The sequence below is a fragment of the Suncus etruscus genome, chromosome 16 (genome assembly GCF_024139225.1).
Source record: "Suncus etruscus isolate mSunEtr1 chromosome 16, mSunEtr1.pri.cur, whole genome shotgun sequence".
In the NCBI taxonomy this organism is placed as follows: Eukaryota; Metazoa; Chordata; class Mammalia; order Eulipotyphla; family Soricidae; genus Suncus; species Suncus etruscus.
In genome coordinates, this window is record NC_064863.1 from 75,477,659 (window position 1) to 75,496,973 (window position 19,315).

Below are 19,315 nucleotides of genomic sequence, written 5' to 3' on the forward strand. Positions count from 1 at the left end.
ATTCACTGTTTTATAATATGGACTTTAATGTAACTTAAATTATATACAAAATCAAAAATAGCATGCATTCAGTACAACCCTTCTTCACACCAGTAGCATTATTCTTTTACAAGTTTTAAGTATTAAAACATGATAAAAATGAACTAGCATCTTTACTTATCAATGTCATCATAATCAAAAAGATAAGTAGAAAAGTTAAGATTATACTATTAGATGGGGCTTTCAGTTCTAGGCATCTGAATTTAAGAAATGTCAAAATGGGTTCAAGATAACCATAGATTCACTATAAAATAAGTGAATTATTGTATAAAATGTAGATATGACAGGATTTGGGAAAATTGCATTAAACTTTGTTTAAGCATGAAGTTAAGTCAAAAATAAAATGTTTCAATGGTCATGAAGATAACTATGTTATTAATGTACATATTTTAAGTATAAAATGATAGTATGGACTGATTTGTTTTATAAAAATGTAACTATGGATAAGAGAAAATTGAACACAATAATAAAATTTGTTTAATTTTAATGGTAAGTACAAATATTTCAATTACATTATAATATCTGCATATTTAAAATTTGTTATAATTTTTTCAACTTTTGAGAAAAAACTAATGAGAAAATATCAAATTAGTAACTGGGAATTACTTGAGAATGAAGAGGTAGCATCAGCAAAACTGAACTGAACTAATGTTCATTTAATTAAATAAATATTGTTTACCGTGTGCAAAATGCAATTTTATGAAATCAAACAATTGAAATACAATTTTATATTGCTTACAATATGAATAATTATATATTCTAAAATATAAACTTAATGTGAAATTCCAAAGAAAGTTACATCAAATAAACAAAAATATACTTTAAAGTGCATAGCTGATTTCTTAAAGAAATCTTTGAGTGCTCAAAAACACCGAGAAGACAAAAACTCACTATCTTTGCAGGTAGTCCACCCAGATTCAATTCCTGGGACTACATATGGCCCCTGAGATTTTTGCAAGATGATTCATGAACCCAGTGCCAGAATAAAAGTCTTGCGTGTGCAGTACAAAAAAGTAAATACTCAAATACATTAATATTATACAATAAGTCGTTGCATAATCTACTGCATAATACTGCATATAGTCACTTCTAGAAACAATAGATCGCTGAACAAGCCCTAAGCATTATCAGGTTTGCCCTCAACCAAGAGAAAAACAAAAATCAACCCCCCCTAAAAAAAAAAACATAAAAAAATAGATTACTCTATATGAAATTCCCAGTAAATTTGAGGAAACTAGTTTGGCAATTATATGTCCTGATAGTACAGTAGAGAACATTTAGCAAAATTGCATGGAAACACATAAACAGCTAGGGTATTTGTTGAAAGTAGAATGAGTGGTAATAGCTTGGCACAAATGGGTCCCATGAGTAGTTAGAAAATGAAGAAGAAAATTGGGGGAATTTAGTGCTTTCAATTACTGGTTGTTCATGTGGGAAAATACCCCAGTGACATTCCTTGTTATGTATATACGGAGCTTCTCCTCATTACATGCCTGTATGGGGTAATGATTGCTCTGAGCAAATAAGTAGGCCAAATTATATGAAATAGATATACTTCTGAATTGATTATGTTGGACTGGTGTAATGCAGCTGCTATACAAAAAATAATGTATCTAGGATGTTTTTTAATAGCTTATATCAAGGCTTCTTTTTTTGTGTGTACATGAGTTATGGCATCTAAATCACAGGAGGTTTCTTTAATAAGTTTTACATATAGAAAAATCAAATTGTTCCAGTCATTTTCAAGATCTCAACATTTGTTACTGAAATGCAATATACACGGGGAAAAACAAGTGATTAATTGGGATTTTTTTTTTTCAAAAAAGATCAACGAATTCCAACGTAAATCAGTATATAGCAAACAAAAATCGATGAATAACTTGTATTCATTACAAATGATTCTCTTAACCTGCAAGTACAAAATATTAGGAATAAAATAACTATTAGTAAAACATCTTCAGAAATTCATTTAAAAAATTTAAGTCTCTTCTACCAAAAGAATTCACCTAACTATATACAAAAATGCAAATATATCTTGTAACTACTCATCTTTTCAAATGTTGATATAAAAAATAAAATAAATTTAATTTAAAAATTTTGGGCCAGACTTGGTAGTGCTTGGAGGTTATTCCTGGACCTGCACTAAGGAATTACTTCTGGCAAGATTGGAGGACCATATGGGATGCCAATCAACAATATGCAAGGCAAATGGCCTATCACTCCAGTGTCCTAAAATGAATTTAATTTTTGGCTAAGACTATACATATTATTTTAATATTCTTATGATTATGTTTAATCACATAGAAAGAGATTAACAAATAGTGGTCAATAGGAAAAATTCAATTTATCACCCATTTATAAACATGGCTTTAGAAGAATAAACACATATTATTTTGCATGCTGTGTTTGACACATGTCACACTATAACAGGAGAGTTGAATAATGGTGACAGAAAATACATAGGCCACAAAACTTTTATAAAATAATAATTATGTTTCTAACCTCATGCTTACTCAAGAACATCTTGAAGTACATCAATAGCCATTAGAAAAGCAATATCAGTAACTTTAAGAATAGGTATATGAACTATGCAAAGTGATCCCTACTAAATGATATATGATATCTAAAAAATACTATTTCTTTCCAGGGAATTTTTGCTTGTATACACCTAAAATTCAAGTATATAAAATTTAAGTATGAAATTATATAAAATAGGGATAGAGTTGAAAAATATCTTTTGTAATACTAAAAGTATCTTGTGGGAGCCAGAAATAGTTCAATAGTAGTTCTCACCTTGCATGTATAAGACATGAGTTTAAATCGCTGATATCAACAATAAATATGATATGAAGCTCACCACAAAGAGTGGTGAGCATTTGTACTGGAACATTGTATGCCTGAGTTCAACTATGAACGATGAACTGAATTCAACTGTGAACTCACCACAAAGAGTGGTGAGTGCAGTTCGAGAAATAACTACACTAACAACTACCATGACAATGTTAATGAGTGAAAGAAGCAGAATGCCTGTCTCTAATACAGGCAGGGGATGGGGGTGAGTGGAGGGAGATGGAGTGCATTGGTGGTGGGAATGTTGCACTGGTGTCGGGGGATGTTCTTTTGGTGACTGAAATCCAACTACACTCTTGTTTGTAATCACGGTGTTTAAATAAAATAAAATTAAAAAATAAATCTCTACATTTTATCTTGCCTTTCAGATATCGCTATCAAAGCGGCATTGTATTGTAACACTAGGTAAGTTTCAGGAAAGCACAGTTAAGCATGAAGAGTGATATTCATCAGGTTCATCCTGAAAGTTCAATTCTTTCAAAATACATTTGTCTCCTTAGTGCTACTTTACTTATCCACCTTTCCTCTTCCTTTTTGTAACCCCTAACTATTATTATAACTCAGAGTTTTCTTTTTTGTTTTGCACAATTCTTATGCCACATAAGGGATATAGGAATCTGTCATGTTGGGGCCGGTGAGGTGGCGCTAGAGGTAAGGTGTCTGCCTTGCAAGTGCTAGCCAAGTTCGATCCCCCGGAGTCCCATATGGTCCCCCCAAACCAGGGCGATTTCAGTGCTTAGCCAGGAGTAACCCCTGAGCATCAAATGCGTGTGGCCCAAAGAAAACAAAAATCAAACAATCAAAAAGAATCTGACATGTTTTGTCAAGCCAGAAAAATCTATAAATAATCTAATACAAGTGGGCAATTTAAAAAACTAAAATGACCAAATACCAAAAAAAAAAAAAAAAAAAAACCCTAAACTAAAATGACTATCAAAGTAAAAATAAAATATTTGGGCCTGGAGAGATAGCACAGCAGTGTTTCCCTTGCAAGAAGCCGATCCAGGACCAAAGGTGGTTGGTTCGAATCCCGGTGTCCCATATGGTCCCCCGAGCCTACCAGGAACTATTTCTGAGCAGACAGCCAGGAGTGACCCCTGAGCACTGCCGGGTGTGGCCCCAAAACCAAAAATAAATAAATAAATAAATAAATAAATAAAATATTTATGTTTATAGAATATTAAGAAACAATAGCTAGTGAATAAAAATGTTAATAACAACAGACCCCAAGATTTGGTGTATATGGATTGAATCAATGGAGTTTGCTCCAAAATGAGAGGGGATCTAGAAAAGGAGTTGAAGGGATACTGACATTCTGGTGGTGGATGTGGTAAAAAATCCTGCATGCCTCAAACACTACTACTAACAGTTTTGGTATATCAGAGTGCCTCAACTTGTATTTTTTTTTATAAATGGTCTTCAAATATATATTTCTCATCAATGAAGCAATAAGGATATCTCAAATGCAAATGTCCCATATACTATGCAGTAAAGATATTAAAGTTCTCAAAACATTCATAAAGGACACTTAAAATATATTAGAAATTACCTTTTGGTGTTGGCATTTTTACTGGAACATTGTATGTTTGAGTTCAACTATGAATCACTTTGTAAGTAACAGTGCCTTTATACATTTAAAAAAAAGTGACCTCTCAGTATCTGATTCTTTTCTAATTGCTCCTAAAATAACACGTATATTGAATCTGAACTTAACTCATGTCTTACATATTTCCTATATATTCTATTTTAAGAATTGTATTAAATAAACAAGATAGACAAACCATTGGCAAGACTCACCAAAAAAAGAGGGAAAACACCCAAATCACTAGGATCACAAATGAAAGGGGAGAGATTACAACAGAACCCCAAGAAATACAACATATCATGAGATCATATTATGAACAACTATACTCAAGTAGGCTAGAGAACCCAGTAGAAATCGACAGATTCTTGGACAAACACCCTCCTCCAAGACTGGAAAAGGAAGATCTAGAAAGTCTAAACAGACCAATCACTTCAGAGGAAATTGAAGAGGTAATTAAAAAACTCCCTAAGAACAAATGCCCAGGCCCAGATGGATTTACAGGTGAATTCTATCAACCATTTAAAGAAGACCTATTACCACTGTTCCAAAGGCTTTTCCAAACCATAGAAAAAACAGGAATCCTCCCCAACTCCTTTTATGAGGCTAATATCACACTCATTCCCAAAGAAGGCAAAGACACCACCAAAAAAGAAAACTACAGACCAATCTCACTAATGAACATAGATGCAAAGATACTCAACAAAATCTTAGCAAACCGAATCCAACACTTCATCAAAAAGATCATACATCACGACCAAGTGGGTTTCATACCAGGAATGCAAGGTTGGTTCAACATACGCAAATCAATAAACATGATACATCACATCAACAACATGAAAGACAAAAACCACATGATCATATCAATCAATGCCGAGAAGGCGTTTGACAAAATCCAACATCCTTTCATGTTAAAGACACTCAGAAAAATAGGGTTAGAAGGAACCTTCCTCAAGATAGTTACAGCTATTTATGAAAAGCCTACAGCCAACATTATACTTAATGGCGAGAAACTAGAAGCATTCCCACTAAGGTCAGGAACTAGGCAAGGCTGTCCACTCTCTCCACTCTTATTCAATATAACCTTAGAAGTCCTAGCAATAGCAATCCGACAAGAGAAGGGAATCAAAGGAATTCAAGTAGGGAAAGATGAACACAAGCTAGCTCTATTTGCCGACGATATGATGATATACATCAAAAACCCTAAAGAGTCCACAGTAAAACTCCTAGAAACAATCAACCAATACAGCAAAGTGGCTGGATACAAAGTCAATACACAAAAGACAGTAGCGTTTCTATATACAAACAATTAAGTTGAGGAGAGAGAGATTAAAAATACAATCCCATTTAAGATAGTATCAAAAAATATCAAGTATCTAGGAATAAGCCTTACAAGAGAAGTGAAAGACCTATACCAGGGAAACTTCAAAACACTTCAGAAAGAAATTGAAGACGATCTAAAGAAATGGAAGAACATCCCATGCTCATGGATAGGTAGAATTAACATAGTCAAAATGACTATCTTACCCAAACTTCTATATAGATTTAATGCAATCCCTATCCAAATTCAGACACAATTCTTTAAAGAAATAGAACAATCAATCACAAAATTCATCTGGAACCACAAAAAACCCAGGATAGCCAAACACATACTGAAAAACAAGAAGCTGGGAGGCATCTCCTTACCTAACTTGAAACTATACTATAAAGCCATAGTAATTAAAACAGCATGGTACTGGAACAGAGACAGGAACTCAGACCAGTGGATCAGAACAGAATTCCCAGACATAAACCCCCAGATATACAGCCAACTAATATTTGATAAAAGAGGCAAGAACCTGAAATGGAACAAAGAAAGCCTATTCAACAAATGGTGTTGGTACAACTGGAAAACCACATGTACGAAAGTGAAAATTGACCCATACCTCACTCCTTATACAAAAGTCAACTCAAAATGGATCAAAGACCTTGAAATCAGACCTGAATCTATAAAGTTTATCGAGAATAAAATAGGCAGAACACTCGAAGACCTATATATCAAAAGGTCTTTGAGAACGGAGCACCAATGGCAAGATCGTTAGCATCAAATATAAACGAATGGGACTACATCAAACTAAAAAGCTTCTGCATGGCAAAAGAAACCCTACTTAATGCAAGAAGACAGCTAACAGAATGGGAAAATATCTTTTCACTTGACATATCAGATAAAGGGCTGATATCTAGAACATACAAAGCACTCAGAAAGCTGAGCCCCCTCAAAACCAAATAAAGCCATAGAAAAATGGGGAGATGAAATGAATAGACACTTCTCTGAGGAAGACAGAAGGATGGCCAACAAACACATGAAAACATGCTCACCTTCACTCATCATCAGGGAGATCCAAATCAAGACAACAATGAGATACCACCTTACACCAGTGAGGTTGGCTCACATCAAAAATAATGGAAACAACCTTTGTTGGCGAGGATGCGGTATGAAAGGAACTCTCATCCACTGCTGGTGGGAATGCCCCCTAGTCCAACATCTATGGAGAAAACTCTGGAGAGTGCTCAAAGAACTCAGAATTGAACTGCCATTTGACCCAGCAATTGCTCTACTAGGCATATACCCACAAGATGGAAGGACATTCATTCCAAAATATATATGCACCCCACTATTTATTGCAGCACTCAGTATAATAGCCAAATCTTGGAACCAACCTCGATGTCCAACAACAGATGAATGGATCATTAAGATGTGGTACATATACACAATGGAATACTACATGGCAGTCAGAAACGATACAATCACAGACTTTGCAGCAACATGGATGGACCTAGATCATGTTATGTTAAACGAAGTAAGTCAGAAGACAAAAGATAAACACAGAATGGTAGCACTATTCTGAAACACCTAGAACATATAGTTTATACACAACCAAATCCTATCAAATAACAGGGTAGAAACTCCGAACACTGTAATAGTCAGCATAGACGTGGGAGCAGTGTCCAAAATACATGAAAAAGGAACAACGCAAACTCTTTGCTACACATTATACCACAAAGAAAACAGCAACAACAGAAATGGCAGCATAGAGAGAACAGGTATGTAATCAGACTTCTACAACAAAGGTCCACAATAATCCCTTAGAGTTCATATACAGGAACACAAGTATAGAACACCAAGGGAAATCACGGACTACAATGGCAACATACCATAACACTACCTTTTAATGCCTTTATCTTACTATACTTTAAATAACCTCTCAGCTTTTCTGCCCACAGGTGCCCTTGGATACAAAGGGCGGACAAACTAAGGTGGCAACTCGGGATACCACACGGGATACCATACCTTGCTTGCACTACGAGATGGCCACAAGAAAACTCTTGAACATACACTTTATCTCTAGGTAATACCTTCATTTAGGAATTGAAGCACGTGATCAGTCAGACCACTGAAGCAGTACCTGAGACGTACAGACTTAAACTACAGGCTCTATTCTTCGAACACATTCAATCAAACCAGCATTCCCTTGCTATTCTCTCCCCTCTTCTCACTACTTTTTTTTTTCTTTTTCTTCTTCTATTCTGCTCATTACTTTTCTCCCTTTCTCCCCCCCTTTTCTCTCTAAGGTATTTTCTCTTTTCTCTCCCTTCAAACCCTTCCCATACACCTTCCCCTATCCCCCCTCCGGAAATCCAACTATCCCCGCACCCCTCAATCCCATCCAGATCTCCCACCATATTAAAACTCTTCACCCCCAGTCCTTATTCTATTAGGCATCAAGATCGACCTCCTACCCAACGAACCAGTACCCAGCACCCAGGCGAGAGGACACCCAGATAAACCCACACCTCGACTCCTGAAAGAAAAGACAGCCAACTCCCCTATGGACTCATGCTGCGAGGCCCTCCCGACCAACTCCCCCTAACGCGAACTGCTCCTTGAAACCGGGCCTAGATCCAAAAGTATCCCCAATGCAAGAACTCTTCCAAGACCTCCCTGCCACAAATATTTACCAATCTGAAGGTCAGGGGGTGGGTTAGGAAGATGCCTGGGAACCCACACACCACAAGAAAAACCCAAAAGACAATGGGAAAAACTGTACTTCCAACATAGGCATAAGACCCGTAATACACCACCTCTTTACCTGCCCTCCCCCAAATGTAAGGTAGTCTTTTGCACCACTTTGGTCCCATAAAAATTTCGCTAACTCATTTTATTTCTTTTTTTTTTAATTTATTTATTTATCTTTTTTAAATGTTTGTCCTTCATATATATTTGTGAGCACATACAGTTTCAATCCCCCCCCCTTTTTTTTTCCTTCGTTTTTTGGTATGTGACCTGTGACTGTTATCCCATCAGTCCACCCACGAATACACAGACGTTATAATGTAGCACCACTTCCCCCTACAAAGGCACACTAAGTAAAGGGGAAATTTTACATTTAAAAAAATAAAAGAGAGAGTGGGGCCGGGCGGTGGCACTAGAGATAAGGTGCCTGCCTTGCCTGCGCTAGCCTAGGACAGACCGCAGTTCGATCCCCCGGCGTCCCATATGGTCCCCCAAGCCAGGAGCGACTTCTGAGCGCATAGCCAGGAGTAACCCCTGAGCGTCACTGGGTGTGGCCCAAAAACCAAAAAAAAGAAAAGAAAATAAAATAAAAGAGAGCTCTTATCTACTAGAGATAGGAACTCATAGTTATTTAAAATATAGGGATATCTCCTGCCTTGAAAATATGTCATGTGGAATCAAATTAGACCTCAGGTGATTAGATACCATTCATCCAGCCTTGAACCCTGGATCCCCGACATAGAAACGGCACAGCTCTTCACAACAGCTGCAGGAAACAAACTCCATCCAGGACGGCCTTAATACGACGAGACCAACAACAAGGCCCAGCTCTAACATGATATCCTGACAACGGGGAAAATGCGATCATCTTGACCTTAGAGCAGATTAGCCTACCTTACCAACTAACGACAAGACAAAACCAGAAGTCTTGGCTCCCTTTGGTAGGACAAAAACCCAAGATCGGGATTTACAGATGACTGGCTGCTTGATCCACGACCAGACTGTATACATCTTGGGACCTAGTTTAGGGTTTGAACTATGACCTGCACAAGAATCATGATCCCCAGCCCCAAAGATCCGGCAGAGACAATTGTAACGGAATGGGGCTTTTGGGAGCACAAAGAAAGACGCTATCCTAGGTGCCACCCTAGGCTCAGTGCAAAGACCAAGATCATCAACCACAGAAGATGGATTAAAATGACACTGAGGTAACAGAACCTCTAGAACCACAAAGACTGACTTCATCATAAGTCCCACCTCAGGATCTGTACAGATACTGAGACCTCTAAACACAGAGCAGAAGTCTTCCACACACCAAAGGAAAAAAAAAAAGAAAGAAGAAAAAAAAAAAAAAAACCACCACCGGGAAAGTAAAGGATCCTGAGCAATGTCTAGAGTTGATCCCATGACAGTATGCTCCAAGGACGGAGAAATCCCATATCTCTTAGGCCAAGTGAATTCTTTTTCGAATGACCCCAATATTTACTGTGCCAGTGCAGGAGGGAAAAAACAAAAATACAAAAAGCACAAAACCTTGGTTATTTTTTTGATATAAATATATATATTACCTTTATTTATTATTGTTATTATTATTTTTGATTTACCAATATATTTTGGTCAATTTCTCTGTTTGGGTGTGATTATTGAAAGTGTAGTCCCCAATTATACTTATTTTTTTTTCTCTTCCTTTCTTCTCTTTCGTTATGTGCTATGCCATGTTTCTTAATTCAAGACCATGGCGTGATTTTTGTTTGTCTGTTTTTGTTTTGTTTTTTTTCTACTTGTTTGTTTGTTTGTTTTGTCTGCTCTGTGTGGTGCTTATCGATATAGCTGGAGCCCTCACTGGATATTTGACACTTCTTTTGGTACTAGTGGAGTGTTTCACCTACTTTTTCTCCATCTCCCAGATTGATGATGAGAGCCTTTAGAAGGACTCCGCCCATTTTCGGGGTATTAGACTCTTACCCCAGTTTATTACTTTTTTCTCCTTCAAACAAAACCACGCAACTTGAACTAGCTAGTCCTGACTCCAGTTAGAGGGGGAAATAAGGGAGGCATCAAGACCAAACAGGTGCAAGACTACTAAGTAGTGGGTTAGATACAGAGGGGACCACATATTCTAGCCGCCCTGGGGTGAGGGGAAAGGAAAAGGGAGGTAGGATAGAAACGGAGGCGTAGGGATGACAATTTGGCGATGGGAATCCCCCCTGATTTTATGTAAATATGTACCTAAAATATTATTGTCAACAATATGTAAGCCACTATGATCAAAATAAAAATTTATATTAAAAAAAAAAGAATTGTATTAACAGAATTTTAAAACAACAGCCTATGTTTTAAGTTGATTCTAATAAATTCAGCAGATGCTACCAGTTCATATTTATCACTGGAATATCTTTTTGCCAAGGGAAGTATTAAAACACTATTTTTGCCCAATTATATATTTTCATAAGAATCTTTAAAAGGAGTTTACCCTTACGGGTTATCAAAAGTATTCAACTCAACACTTTTTGTTTTGTTTTATTTTTGGGGGGTCACACCCGTCAGCACTCAGGGGTTACTCCTGGCTTTAAGCTCAGAAATCGCTCCTGGCGGGCTCAAGGGAACATATGGGATGCCGGGATTCAAACCAATGACCTTCTGCATGAAAAGCAAACGCCTTACCTGCATGCTATCTCTCCGGCCCCTCAACTCAACTCTTCTGGCATAGAAATCTATTGACCTCTGCTTCCTACACACCATCTGCACCTGACTACACATACAGAATACTCAGAAGCTGAAATCCACTATATCTGTACACTTGCAATGACTCTGAGGTGAGATCTTCTGTAATTTACATCTTGTCTTTTCTAAATGGGTGATTCTGAGGAAAGATCGTATTTTCTTTCCTTAGTGATTTCTCATTAATTATTTGTAGAACATAGAACTTACTGCCTGATAATAATTAAGTTCTATGCATGCTTTTCTATAAATACAATTGATAAATTAGCAAGTAATGCTTCATATAAAAATAATGACTAGGTGTGATATTTCAGTCAATAAGGTGTTTGCCTTGCATGTCACCAACTGGGTTCAATTCCTAGCATTCCAGATGGTCTCACAATCACACCTAGAAATGACTCCTGAGCATAGAGCTAAGAGTAACTAACCCCTGAGTACTGCTTAGTGTGGCCCCAAAACAAACAATAGCAACCACAAAAAGACAAGTACCAGATTATAAAGAACAGTAATTTTGCCCACAGATGATTTTTAGTTTTAGGTTGAATTGCTTATAAGACCTAAGCCTTCCCTAACATAAACAGTTTCTATAGTTATTCAAATTGTTTCCACATGGATTCAACATACACTTTGCATACTCTATAGAAAATTAAACATTTTATATTACAGATGCATACTATGTCAAAAATATAATAGGACTTCCATGTATAAAATTGAATAAGACAAAGACAAAAACTAAAAGGGATGCTTTTAAGGAATTTCAATGGAATTAGAATATTGTATACATGTTTTTTAAATCCCCCAATTTCAAGATTTTATAATTTATCATTTTTAAATGAGGTTTTAAAGTGTCTATGTAACATAGATTGTCAAAATACATGTTAAGTAGTTAAAAAAGGAGTGAACTTTGAGAGAATATATCTAAAAAGCAAAACAAGAATATGCTTCTATTTTACATGTACCATTATTTCTTTAATTATGCACCCCAGAATAGCTAGGCCACTAGAGTCCTTGAATTAACTGAAATATTGACTTGTAATCCTTGAAAGGTGATGAACTTAGATGAAAAAATCCATCCTTTAAATGGTATGGGGGAAATCTAACAATATAATGAGAAGAATAAATAAAAAATTAACTCTATCTTCTAGTCCTTAACAATTGAGTGCCTTTCTCCCCACATCTAGGCCAGCAGCACTAGATGTTGTTCTTTGTGTTGTGTGCCAGACTCTTTGGTGGGGAATGATACCCCCATTGGTTTTATTTGTATCTCCATGATGATTAGTAATGTGAAGTATTAGATCATGTGTTTTTTGGCCATCGGTTGCTATTCTTTTAGGAAATGTCTGTTCACATTTTATCACTGTTTTTGAATGGGATTAGATATATTATCTTTGTTAAGTTTTATTAGGGCCTTGTATATCTTAAATATTAAACCCTTATCTAATGAGTATTGTGTCATTGTATATTTTCTCCCTTTCTGTGGGTAGTCTTTTTATCTGAGTCACCATTTCCTTTGAAGAGCAAAAGCTTCTTAGTATAATGTATTTGTTTATCTTTGCTTATCTTTTGTTTTAGTTTTGTTTACATTTGCTTATCTTTACTTTCACTTTCTTAGCCAGTGGTATTTCATCCTTAAAGATGCCTTGAGTTTCAATGTCATTTGACAAGATCCAGCACTGTTCATGGTAAAACTCTCAACAAGATGAAAATGGAAGAAACTTTTCTCCATATAGGCAAGCCATTTGCCACAAGCCCATACAAACTATCTACTCATAGGGAAAAACTAAGAGCTTTTCTTCTAAGATCTGACACAAGACAAGTTTGCCCTCTCTCACCACTCTTACTCAGTATATTACTAGAAGTACTTGCCATAGCAATTAGGCAAGAAAAAGATATAAAGGGCATTCTGATAGGAATAGAGGAAGTCAAGCTCTCATGGTTTCAGATGACATAATATTAAATTTAGAAAATACAATAAAGGCTTGTGAATTGTTTGTTGTGAAAAACTTATAGATCAAACAATATATACTGATAAGATTTTTGCTAACAAAAAGTATATTTTTTAAGCTTGCAAGAAAGCAAATGTAGGCATTCTCTCACATGCAAAAATCATGTTTAAATACATCACTGTAGCAATCAATAAACAACAGTATTTAGATTCATTCCCACAATTGAGTGTGGCTCTGTCATTGGCCAAACTCATCACCCACTTTCCTGGGGAACACTGAGAATTCCCTGAAGTGTCCAAACCAAGATGGCTGTGACACTAAATATCTCTAATTTTGACTGACTTGCCATTCTTTAATACCTAGAATTCTATATACAGGAACTACATCTAAGGATGATGAACAAAGTAAACATTCCTAAGTTTTCATGTATAAACTTTATTTGATTCATGTTATAAACCTTTTTAGCCTATTTTGAAAGTCACACACTAATCATTCATTAAACTGTCATCATTAAAAGTAGAAATAAAAAATGATCAGACTCAAACACCAAACCCAAAGTCAATGACAACAGAACCGATACGCAATCTTTACAACAAGTTATACACAGAGTGAAGCAGTTATACTAGCAGTCCGGGGAGCAAATGAGGAAGATATGGGATGCATGTTGGGAACAGAGGTGGAGGGAGGACAGCAGTGGTGGTGGAAATGGCCCTGATTCATTGTTCCTATATACCTTAAATATTACTGTGAAAGATTCATAATTCACTTTGGTCACAATAAAAATCATTTAAAAAAAGAAATAGAAAAATGTCAACTTTCAACTATGACAGCTTTCAGGAAAAAGAAGTATATAATGCAAAATGTGAATCTACTACAATAAGATCAATCCTAGAAAGTTAATAATATTAGGGAGTTAAAGAGATAGTACAGTGAGTAGGCACTTGCCTTGCATGTGGTCAACTCAGGTTCAATCCGAGAGACCCATAGGTCTCCTGAGCACCACCAAGATTAATCTCTTGGAACAGAACCAGGTACAATTCCAAAACAAAAAAAAATTAAGATTTGTAAGAAAATTTGGAATATTAGTTGAAGGTAACTAGGTTAAAAAGGAAGTAAGAGAATTTTAGGAAAAAACAATAGCACATACAAAAGAAGGAACACAGAAAAAGGAAGGGACAAAAAGTCAGAGAAATCTTTAATACCAAAGGGTTTCAAGGGAACCTGGTATCATTAAATTTCAAATAACCACTATCAACATAAACAATGAAATGAAGAAGATATAGTAATTAAAGATCAATGACTAATCATCCTACTTAAGGTATCATTATTATTGATTCAAATTATGTGCCTATGTATTCTCCTACCCCTTAAATTCAGACAAAAATCACTGCCTAGATTGGTGTATTAACTCAATGTGTGTTCTCTCCCATTAATAAAATAAGGTCAGAGAACATCATATTCTCAAGTGCAAATTATAAAAATTATCCCAAATAAATGAAATTCAATATTTATAGAAAAATATCTTAAATACAATTCTCCATTGCAATGAAAATTAAACTCATTCATTTTGCATTAGTCTAACATTTATAGGCTGCAAATGTTTATTTAACATAAAGAAACCTTGAAGTTAATGGCTCTCAAATAGTATGTAATTTCTGCTGCTACAGTATATTTTACATTAATAATGTTGGGGTAGATAGGAACTTTATTAAGTGAAATAAAAATAGCTTTGGGGAAGAGACAGCACATTGGTAAGGGACTTTTTGTACACAGAGCAACCTAGTTTTAATGCTCAGCACCACATATGTTCTCTCAAGCACTCTTAGTAGAAAACCCTTAGCACTGCTGGGTTCCCATTCTCCACTTCCCAAAAGTAAACCAAACCAAAAAAAAAAAAAAAAACTAACTTTTTACTGGTGAAAGCTTAAAATATCTTTGTGGAGAGGGGCGTTGAATAGGCTACAAGTGGCTGTGTTAAGGGCTTACTCCTGACTCAGCTCAGATATCGCTCTTGGCAAGAGTCCCGAGACATATGTGGTAGAGGGTAATGTTAGAAAAGCATCCTGCCTATTGTACAGTCTCTCTGGCCCCTATAAGATAATTCTTTTCATGATTAAAGTTCTAAACATTCTTCCAGAGTTAAAACATACATTGAAATTTCTTTATAGGACACAAGCTAGTACAGTGAACAGAATCAAAGATCAAATGTTTTTTTAAGATTTTAATTAAATACTGAATGACACTATTTTAATGAGCTACCCAATAATAAGGAATCCAGCAGAAAGCTATCAATCACTTCAATTTGTCCTCAAGAACTTTAAAGAGAATATCAGAAAATAAGAAATGACAGATGTGTCCTGAATTTGATTTTCTATTTCATGTTTTGAGAATCCTGTGTTATTTATTACAAGTATAACAAGAGATCATTTCCAAAGTGAGAATGAATTCCTTATGGTCTGATAGGGCTGTCCTTGAACATTTACTTGGAGAACTTCAAATAATTATAGGTTTGGCATGTGAGAAATATAAACTCCCAAGGCACTGTAAATTCAATTTACCTGGCTTTCTTTCATAGCATGTTGATGTATTACTTGCCCTGCTGGTTTTCTTCAATGTTTTAGGTCCAATAACTACCTGTGAGTGTCAAAATTTGTGTTGTCAGTTATGATGACAAAAAGAACCAGAAATAAGGGCTTTCTCCCATGACTCTTCCCAAGAGTGGCAAAAGCACAAATATTTATTTTGCAGAACACAAGAACTATTTCAAAGGAGATATCCGGTGGTATTTTCAGGTCTCTAAGAATATATTTTCATCCTCAATTCTCTAAGAATATTTATCCATCTGTCAGTAAAAACAATTACAAGCTTAAGTCTGTTTGAAAAGATGCTTAGAAAATAATCTTAGGGGTTATTTATGGCAAGACAAATAAATCTTCAGAGAATCATCAGCGTACTATTATTTTTTTAATACTAACTTAATTATTGACTGTTTAAATTTGTTTGGGTATTACATGAATCTACTATGTATTTTTAGTAGGACAGTCATTTTGACAATATTAATTCTTTTTTCCCAAACTGATTCTAGATTTATAAAAGATACTTTACAGAAACAATCATGGTATTTCAGGCAGGACACAGGCAGACAATTATTAAAATACAATAACTTTCAAACTCCTATTTTCAATGGACTCTTAAAATCAGAATGCCACCATAAAAACCCGTGACTCCTTCACTTGATGCTCTAGAACAGGGAAAATTTAGAGTGAGGGTTGCCATTTCACATTTAGCATGTTGTTTAACAACTTTTCCCAACTAAACCCTGAATTTCAGGAAATGAAAGAAAAACGGCAGGATGATGAATCTGTAAAAGAGAACTAATGTGTGTGTGTGTGTGTCTGTCTGTCTGTCTGTCTGTCTGTCTGTCTCAGTGGTGGTTATCAAAGTCTACTAGTGGTCCTCAAACTATGGCCTGCGGACCACATATTGTATTTGTATCTGTTTTGTTTCTTCATTGCAAAATAAGATGTATGCAGTGTGCATAAGAATTCGTTCATAAGTTTTGTTTTTACTATAGTCAGACCCTCCAATGGTCTGAGGGACAGTGAACTGGCCCCCTATTTAAAAAGTTTGAGGAACCCTGCGTGAGACTAACATCCTTGATAATCACTTTTTGGGAGTCCAGGATCAACAGATCTCTGGGCATAAAGGGGTCAAATTTATGCTAAAGGCAGAGAGGGAGACAGAACATCAAACCCATTTTAGTTTTTCCACACCACAAGACATTGGGTGCCAAGGTGGAGAAATTATCAACATCAAGGAATCCCTCAAAACTCAAATGGGGAAAATGGGGAAAACTGATGGGGAAATAGTTTCTCCTTGAGCAGTACAGCTTTAGAGATTTTATATTGGTGACTTACTATGCCTTGCACCAAACCAACAATTAATTGTTCTGTGTGCTAACAACATCGATTAAAAAAAGCAAAAGTCTGCATTTTTATAAAACTTGATAAAAATAGTATTTCAAACTGTAAAGTAACCAGAAGTAAACAGTTATCAAAAATACACAAACTTCATTTTGCATCTCCAGAACCTTCAGCTTTCTGTGCCTGGTCTGTTTTGGCATTTCCACTTTTTGCAAGTTTAGTTCCATCCTTGCATCCTTGCGAGCATCAACTTTATGCTTTCCATTTGGATATCTTCTCTCCCTTCTTTGTAGGGGCCTTTTTAGGCTTGGTCTCCTCCTGGTCCTCCAAATCCAGAGTAGTATTCTTAATGGAGATCATTGCAATGGCTCCGCCTATTGCTTTTAAGATCAAGTTCCTCACCCTGCCTGCCTTCCTATTCTCACCTTCATCCTCTCATTAGCTCAAGTTTTACCAAATTGAAATTGCTTATATTATTAATTTATTTTTGCATTTCCCCATGCAATTTCTTAAATGTAAGTTCTTTTCCTATTTATTTTTATATTTAAACTTGGTCCTTAACTTCTAGTGTGATATAAATTTATATTGGATCTAAATTGGCAAAATACCTGGCCTGTGAAACTTCACTATATCATATCTCCTAGATATGGAATAATGCCTGTTACCACTTCATAAAGTTCTTGAGGAAGATAACACCATTTATTTATGCTTGTATCCCTAGAACTTTTCAATGTCCATCACACAGCATGTATCCAATATACCATTATAGGCATTCAATATTTGCTAAATATATATAAACCTTTAAACCTTACATATAAACTTGTATATATAAAGTTTTAGTCAATCTACTTCATAACCAACCATATGACAGAATATAGTTAAGGAATATTTCAGCTATACCTACTTTATTAACAAGAAAATGTATGCATACTTAAAAATTTGCTAATTTGCTTTCTTCCAGAAAAAATTGTAATAAAAATTTAAATGAATATATCTTAAGATTTTAATATTTCTACTATGAATTTCTAAAATAACTAAAGATGGCAAATAAACTAATTAGTAGCTTTTAATAGAATGAACCATAAAGATCTTAATTGAATCCCATAGAAATAAAAAAAGTCACATTTCAGAAATCATGTGGAGGTTAATTTCTTCCTTTCAGCTCCCTAAGACATCAACTATGCACCATTAAAATATTTGTAATAAGCTTAAATTTGATTACAATATGATAATAAAGTATCCAATATGGAAACACCATATGGTAGCAATATGTTTACAGGGGCATTAAGACGAATCTGCATTATTATTACATTTAAAAAAGGAAAGTGTATTCAATTAATCAATGTGCTCAAACTTAAATCACTTAGAAATGACTTACAAAACTCTTAAGAATTTGGGCTCTCATCTCTAAAACTTGTCTCTACATATAAAAATGCCCATATAATATTAGAATAAAGTTATACATTTTATGTGAGTTAAACTGTGTCTTTTTAGAAAATTTATTAAAATTGCATAGAAACATATTAATTTAAAAACATACTTAAAAACAAAAAATTGAGGAGTTGGAGAGATAGCACAATGAATAGGGCATTTGCCTTGTGCATACTTTGCCTGTTCCCCACCCCAGGCACTCAATATGGTCCTCTGAGTACTGCCAGATACAGCCCCAAACACACACACACACACACACACACACACACACACACACACACACACACACACACACACACGTAACCAACAAATTAAATTTAAAGATATATAAGAAATCTCTTATTGCCCACTTTGAAACAAATGCAACCTTGTACACTTTATTTGATGAAAAAGTCCAGAGCACAAGTACTTTCCATATTAAAATGTCATGATGAAGTGTTGAATAATGAAGATTTAGAAAAATGATTTCCCAGTTCTTATCTGTAATACAGAAAAACTAAAATCACATGTTTGTGATTTAGCAATAAGCATCTACATTAGGATTATTAATTTAATATCAAATAGGTAATTAAATGAATAAACTGTCCTTGCATAAATTACACAACTTTAAATTGCACCTCTGTTTTTAAAAAAGGGTATTTTTAACACATAAAAAAAGATTAGCACAATCTTTTCAAGGTAACATGCCCATAAAAGGGGAGGAAATAAATTGTAAGTATCTACAAGATACTTTAAAACTTACCTAAGTTTTAAACTAAAGTATATCCAG

The 19,315-nt window shown here is 35.2% G+C and overlaps 1 protein-coding gene across 6 annotated transcripts in view; it reads right to left on the minus strand.

Annotated features, from left to right (window-relative positions):
- MAPK10 (mitogen-activated protein kinase 10) overlaps positions 1 to 19,315 on the minus strand; it is a 232,020-nt gene that overhangs the window by 148,259 nt on the left and 64,446 nt on the right. The window lies entirely within an intron of this gene.